Below are 6,000 nucleotides of genomic sequence, written 5' to 3' on the forward strand. Positions count from 1 at the left end.
GTCGTTCTGCTGGAAGATCCACCCATTACCCAAAAGCAGCTATGGAAGATAAGTACAGACCTGGCTAAGGGGGAAGGACATTTGCCTTACCTAATGCTTTTTTACAGAGGCAAATGACCAGGCAGACAATCATCCATAAGAAAGCTCTTTTCTGATCACTATCCTGTTTAAACACTACATGGATCACCCAACAAACAATATAATATGTTCGCAGATTGGATCTTTCAGTTACCACCCCCATCCAGGTGCCTATAAGGTATGTCCCTGCGTCATTGGGGCTGGGGTTTTCTATTGTGATGTTAAGTGGCATGTTGGAGCCTGTCTGTCCACTTGGGTTGCATCTTCCACTCTTAAACAGTGTCATGCGGGTAACCAAGGATTTACCCATTTTGTCTTTTTTGTCTCGGGCACTCTGAGGTCTTTATCCCCATGGGTCACCCGTGTTCCACCCAACTGCTCCCCATGAGTTACACTGTTCCCCATACTGGTTATGTGACACAGATGTATGTGGATCTATGGCTGCCCATTTGGTAAATGCTACATTGCCATGCTGGCATTGGGCACAATACTAGACTGCAGTAATCAAATTTGAAGGAAGCCACATACGTACTGGAGGAATTAAACCAGAAAGTGGTCAATATGTAGCCATCCTTCTATTTTTGTTGGGTGATGGCCACTTGTCCTCCTGTCTTTTGAAGATTCTGTGTATATGTGACCGTGTAGGTGTAGACAAAAAGTAGCAGAGCGATAACTGTTGCAAAAGTCATCATGCCGATTCAGCGGTGGTTCCCTCGATATCTGGAGCTGGAACTCGTATTCTTTTGCAGTGTGATGTGTGGATCCAGTTAGGTCTCCCCTCAAGTTTTACAGAAGTTGGGGTGGTCAGCAGCACCTGGTAAGGTCCCTCGTATCGTGGTTCGACGGTGCTTCTGATATGCTTCTTGACCACCACCCACTCTCCAGATTTCAGAGTGTGACTTACTTCTAGGGAGTTAGGATCTGGAATGGAAGAGAAAACTTGTGCATGTATGTTAGACAATTGTTTACTCAGAGCTATCACATATTTGGCAACAGATTCATAATGCATTTCCAACTGTTGCGGGTGGAGGCCTTGGTGTGTGCCTAGCTGAAAAGAGTGCTATAGGCAAGCACTGAACCCAATTGAGCCCTGTCTCCCTGGTCATCTTCAACATTTTTTACTTCAACACGCCGTTCAATCTTTCAACTTTGCCGCTGCTTTGGGGCCTGTAGGGGGTGTGATACACCAGGTGGGACCCTACGATTTCCAAGACTTCTTTGGTTAATCTGGCAGTGAATGCTGGGCCCTGATCACTCTCAATAACCTGAGGTACTCAGAACCTACAGACAAGCTTCTGCATCAGTTTTTTAGCAGTAGTAGTTGCTGTCTGATTTCGGACGGGGTAGATTTCTGGCCACCCAGAGAACAAGTCTATCACTACCAGCACATATTGAAACCCTTGGCACATTGGCATCTGGATGTGGTTGATTTGTATCCTCTGAAAGGGATATAAGGCCTTTGGGAGACATTTCCGTGGTGTGGGCTTGGTTCTACATGGATTACACTCTGCGCAGATGAGGCACACTTAAGTATGTCTCACCAGGATGGGGGTGATCCCTGGGGCCACCCATATTTTATCAATTAGCTCTTTCATGATGGTTTTGGATTGGTGGATTGGCCCATGAGCTATTGCGGCTATTAGGGGATAGAGAGTTCTGGGTAGCCATACTCTCTTTCCCTGTGTCCAGAGTCCGGATTCTTCTTCGAGAAGAAGAAGGCTGACTGTTTCAACCAGGTTTCCTTTTCCTGGGAGTGGCCTGTTTCTGCATTTGTTTCAGTAGGTCCCATGTGACTTCCTCTTGCTCCAGATCTTCTTGTACTGTCAGGATCTTTTCTGGCTGGGCTCCTTCCTCTTCCATTGCTGCTCTCTTCGCTGTTTGATCAGCTAGGGCATTTCCTCTGGCGAGTGTCAGTTTGTGTATGGGCCTTTACCTTGATCACTGCCACTTGAGTGGGCAGGAGTACTGCTGCCATTAGGGTCTCTACTGCTGAGGCATTTTTGATTGGGGTTCCTGCTGTTGTGATGTAATCCCGTGCCTTCCATATTAGTCCAAAGTCATGAACCACTCCAAAGGAATATCTGGAATCCGTGTAGGTATTAGGGGTGGAATCTTGAGGCAGGCTTCAATGAGGGCAATGAGTTCAGCCTCCTGTGCTGACTGGTCTGGGCGCAATTGTCTTGCACACAGCACTTCATGCTCACTAGTGACTGCCATGCCTGTATGGAATTTCCCTTTGTCATCGGCATACCTTGAGCCGTCCACAAAGAGAATCCAATGAGGGTTTGTCAGAGGAGTGTCTTGGACGGATGGTGGTGTCCCTACTTCAGCTTCCATCATTGTGATGCAATCATGATCCTGTTCCTGGTAAAGAGAGTCAGTTGAGGTCCATAGTTCTTCTTCCTGAAGATCTTCTTCAGCATGCAGATCAATAAAATCTTCAGAAGCTTCTCCTGAATCTCTAGTATACTTCCCCCTAGGAAGAGGAAGGAGTGCAGCAGGGTTAAGTATGTGACATTTCTGAATGGTGACATTATCTGGCAGGAGCAGACTACACTGCAGCTGGGGGTGGCATTGTGCAGTGAGGTGTTTGGGTTGTGTCTGCTGGAGGATGGCAGAGATGTTATGCAGAGCCAAAATAGTGAGGGGGTGCCCAAGCACAACTTCAGATGTGACGTCCAGAAGAGAGCTGACAGCATGGGCAGCTCTGACACAGGAAGAGGCAGGTCTGGCTACAGGCTCAAGGCACTTAGAGTAGTAGACCAGCGATCTGTTGCGTCCTATGTTAATGGTCGTGACTCTTAGACCCGGATGCAGTTGCCAGTGGTCAGTTTGGTTGTTCACCGCAGGTGAGGGCTGTGAGTTGTTTGCCCCACCTGCGGTTGCCGCTGGCAACATGATGTTGTTGGCAGTGTAGCAGCCTGAGCTGGTTGCTGGGCAGCTCGCTGTCTATGCATGTGGTTGCCTCTGGCAATCTGTGTAGTGTATGTGTGCACTTTCCCTGTTTGGTGTGCACAGGGTTTTGTTGTGTGTGCATTTCCCTTTAAGTAGCTTCACTACCCTGTCTGGTGTTGGAAGGGTTAACTCCCATCCTGGTGTGTGTGAGTGGGTGTGGCTGCTTGGGGTATTTAGCTTCCACTGGATGCCTGAAGCGGAGGGGTACTCCAGCCATGCTGTATGCTGGAGTCAGCCTCCTGGTCTTCTTATGCCATTTCTCCAGTGAGGGCCACCCTTGTGGTCATAAGTAAATGTCATGATGTTAAGTTTATGTTCTTGTGCTGTCTCACCTTATTGCAGCTATGGTGTTCTGGTTTCCTGTGTGATTTGTGATGTGTGCGCTGTCCTTTTATGTTTGTGTGAACATCAGCACTTGTGCACGGGTTCCAGTCAGTGTGTCTGTGGCAGGTAGGTGTGGAACTGGTTTCACTTACCTGCCATATCCATATGCTATATATGTTCCCTTCTCCTTGCAGCTTTGTCAGTTGAGACTCCTGTTCCTCCGTGATGTGGAGGAACAGGTCGTCTTTCCCTGCTCCTAGTCCAGGGATTTCCTGAGGGCTAATAGGGACCCGAGGTTCTGGAGTATGAGCCCTCCTACCATCTGGGTTGGCTCATACAGTTAGGAGTCAGGGTCAGTATTAGGGACGTTTTAGGAGAAGACCTGCTCCCTGATCCTGTCGTCCTGGCCTAGCAACTTCCTTATCCTTTTCCCCACCGTGACACATCCACCATGAGTTTGGGTAAGAACTACGTATTGTAGGAGTTCGACCTCCGGGTTGTCTGCCTGCCATGGTTGGAGCACGGAGGACATGGCTTTGCTAAACCATGTGTCACGGTTGTATTGTTTGACCATGCTGCGGTCGCCGTGCAGACTGGTTGCCGGGGGCAACGAGTAGTTTTCGGTTTGCACGTGCACTTCCCCTTAGGTGATTCTTCCTGCTGTTTGGTGAGTGTGGGGTTAAATTTCTGACTAGGTGTGGATCAGGGTGTGGTCTCTTGGAGCTATTTAGCTTAGGCTTGTTGCATGGAGGTCAGTGCTCTAGCCTTGCTTTGGGCTGGGAGCTATGCTCCTTTCTGTGGCTATTCCATCTGCCCAGTCATTGAGGGCCACCTTGTTGGACATCAAGGTCTTTTAGCAATGTTATCCCGGTGTCTCCTTCCCTTCCTGTCCTTATTTGTATGGAGTGGGTTATGTTCAGGGTGTTTGTATGTCTAGTTTGGTGTTACATATCTGGTGGTGTTTGGTGTCCAGCATGTTTACTAGATATTCCCCTGTCTCATGTTATAGCTGCTATGGATGTCCGGGGTTCCTGTGTGGTTTGTGGTGTGTGCTGTGTCCTTTAATGTTGGTGTGGACAGCAGCACTTGTGCACGGGTCCCAGTCAGTGTGTCTGTGGCAGGTAAATGTGTTATTGGTTTTGCTTACCTGCCATCTCCTTAAGCTGTATGTGTTCCCCTCTCCTTGCAGCCTTGCCTCAGATAGAGACTCTTGTTCCTCCATTACTGGGATGAACAGGTCATCTCTTCCCTGCTCCTTGATGAGGGTTTACCATGGCGACTTAGGGTCTCTAGGAATCCTGAGTATGAGTCATCGTACCATCGGAGTCCGCTCATATGGTGAGGAGTCAGGGAGAGGATTAGGGACGCTGTAGGAGGTGACCTGCTCCCTTATTTCTCCTTTTGGCCAGGCTGATCCCCTTTTACCCTTTGACACCGCATGGTTGGGGGTTTCACCCACTCCCCACCGTGACACCATGAGGGGCTATTCTGTACTCCCTGAGGCATCACAGTCCAAGTGTATTGCTTGCTTGCATGTGTGAATGCGACTATCTTCTTTTAATTATCTCTTTGGCCTTGAAGACAGTGTTCTCGCTTATCACACATGCCAATTTCATGACGTCACTCCCCCTTCCAGCTATGGCCCCCTGTCTCTCACTCTAGTATACTTTGTAGATCTGACCACGTACACCCATATGTCTTGTATATTTGATCTAATTTACGGTAAAATGGCATGGGGTGGGTCTCGGAGTCCGGCCACTGACTGACAATTGAATATAGCTGATTTGGTGTGAATGACACATATCCTCCTCCTCCTTCTTCCCGACCATCACTATGAATAACCTGCTGTGGCAGATTGAATGTGCCATCAGGATTTATCATGGAATAGAGTGCTTGAACTTGTGGGCTTACAGGCAGGACGGAGGGATCTGGGTTACCGGGGGTTAACAGTCAAGCCATGGGCGTTGGGTGGGAATATGACAGTGTCTCATGCAGAGCTCAGGAGGTTCCAGATAGCTACAGGAATGTGGCTATGTGGGCGTGAAGAACCACATGCGAGGCATGTAACATGGGAGGGAGGATTCTGTTGCCTACATACGGCACAGGTCCACCCCCCCTTCTTCTTGATGACACAATTATTATAAGGTGGCTGCCCGGGCATACAGTAATATCTTCCTGTCTTTTCATTATATGTCTGTTCTCCCCCCGTCCATTCAAATTCTTTGCTGCTGTCAAGCCACACCTCCACTGCACTTACTATCTTTTCATCAGTAAGTTCTTTGCTTCTCATTTAACAATGCTCTTAATGTATCAACACAAAGAGTGCCACCTTTACACATCTCATAATGTTTCTTCAACCTGGGTAAACACTTTACGAAGCGTTTCCCTCTCTTGTCCGCCACTTACTGCTCTGGTGAGCAGCATCCCTTCGGGACACTTTCAATATTTCCCATAATGTAATTTCTCCTGGAGCAGTCTAGTCCGTAACCTGTGCTTGCACCCTGTGTTCCTGAACTGCCTGAGTTCTTCTTTGAGTCAGACACGTAGTACACCTTTGGACTGGTTCTGACCTCCTTCTACTATCCAGACAGATGCCTCTGGCTGTACCGCGATATAGGCAAATGAGGTAGGCTTCCTTATTTT

Source organism: Bufo bufo, chromosome 6 (genome assembly GCF_905171765.1).
Source record: "Bufo bufo chromosome 6, aBufBuf1.1, whole genome shotgun sequence".
Lineage (NCBI taxonomy): Eukaryota > Metazoa > Chordata > Amphibia > Anura > Bufonidae > Bufo > Bufo bufo.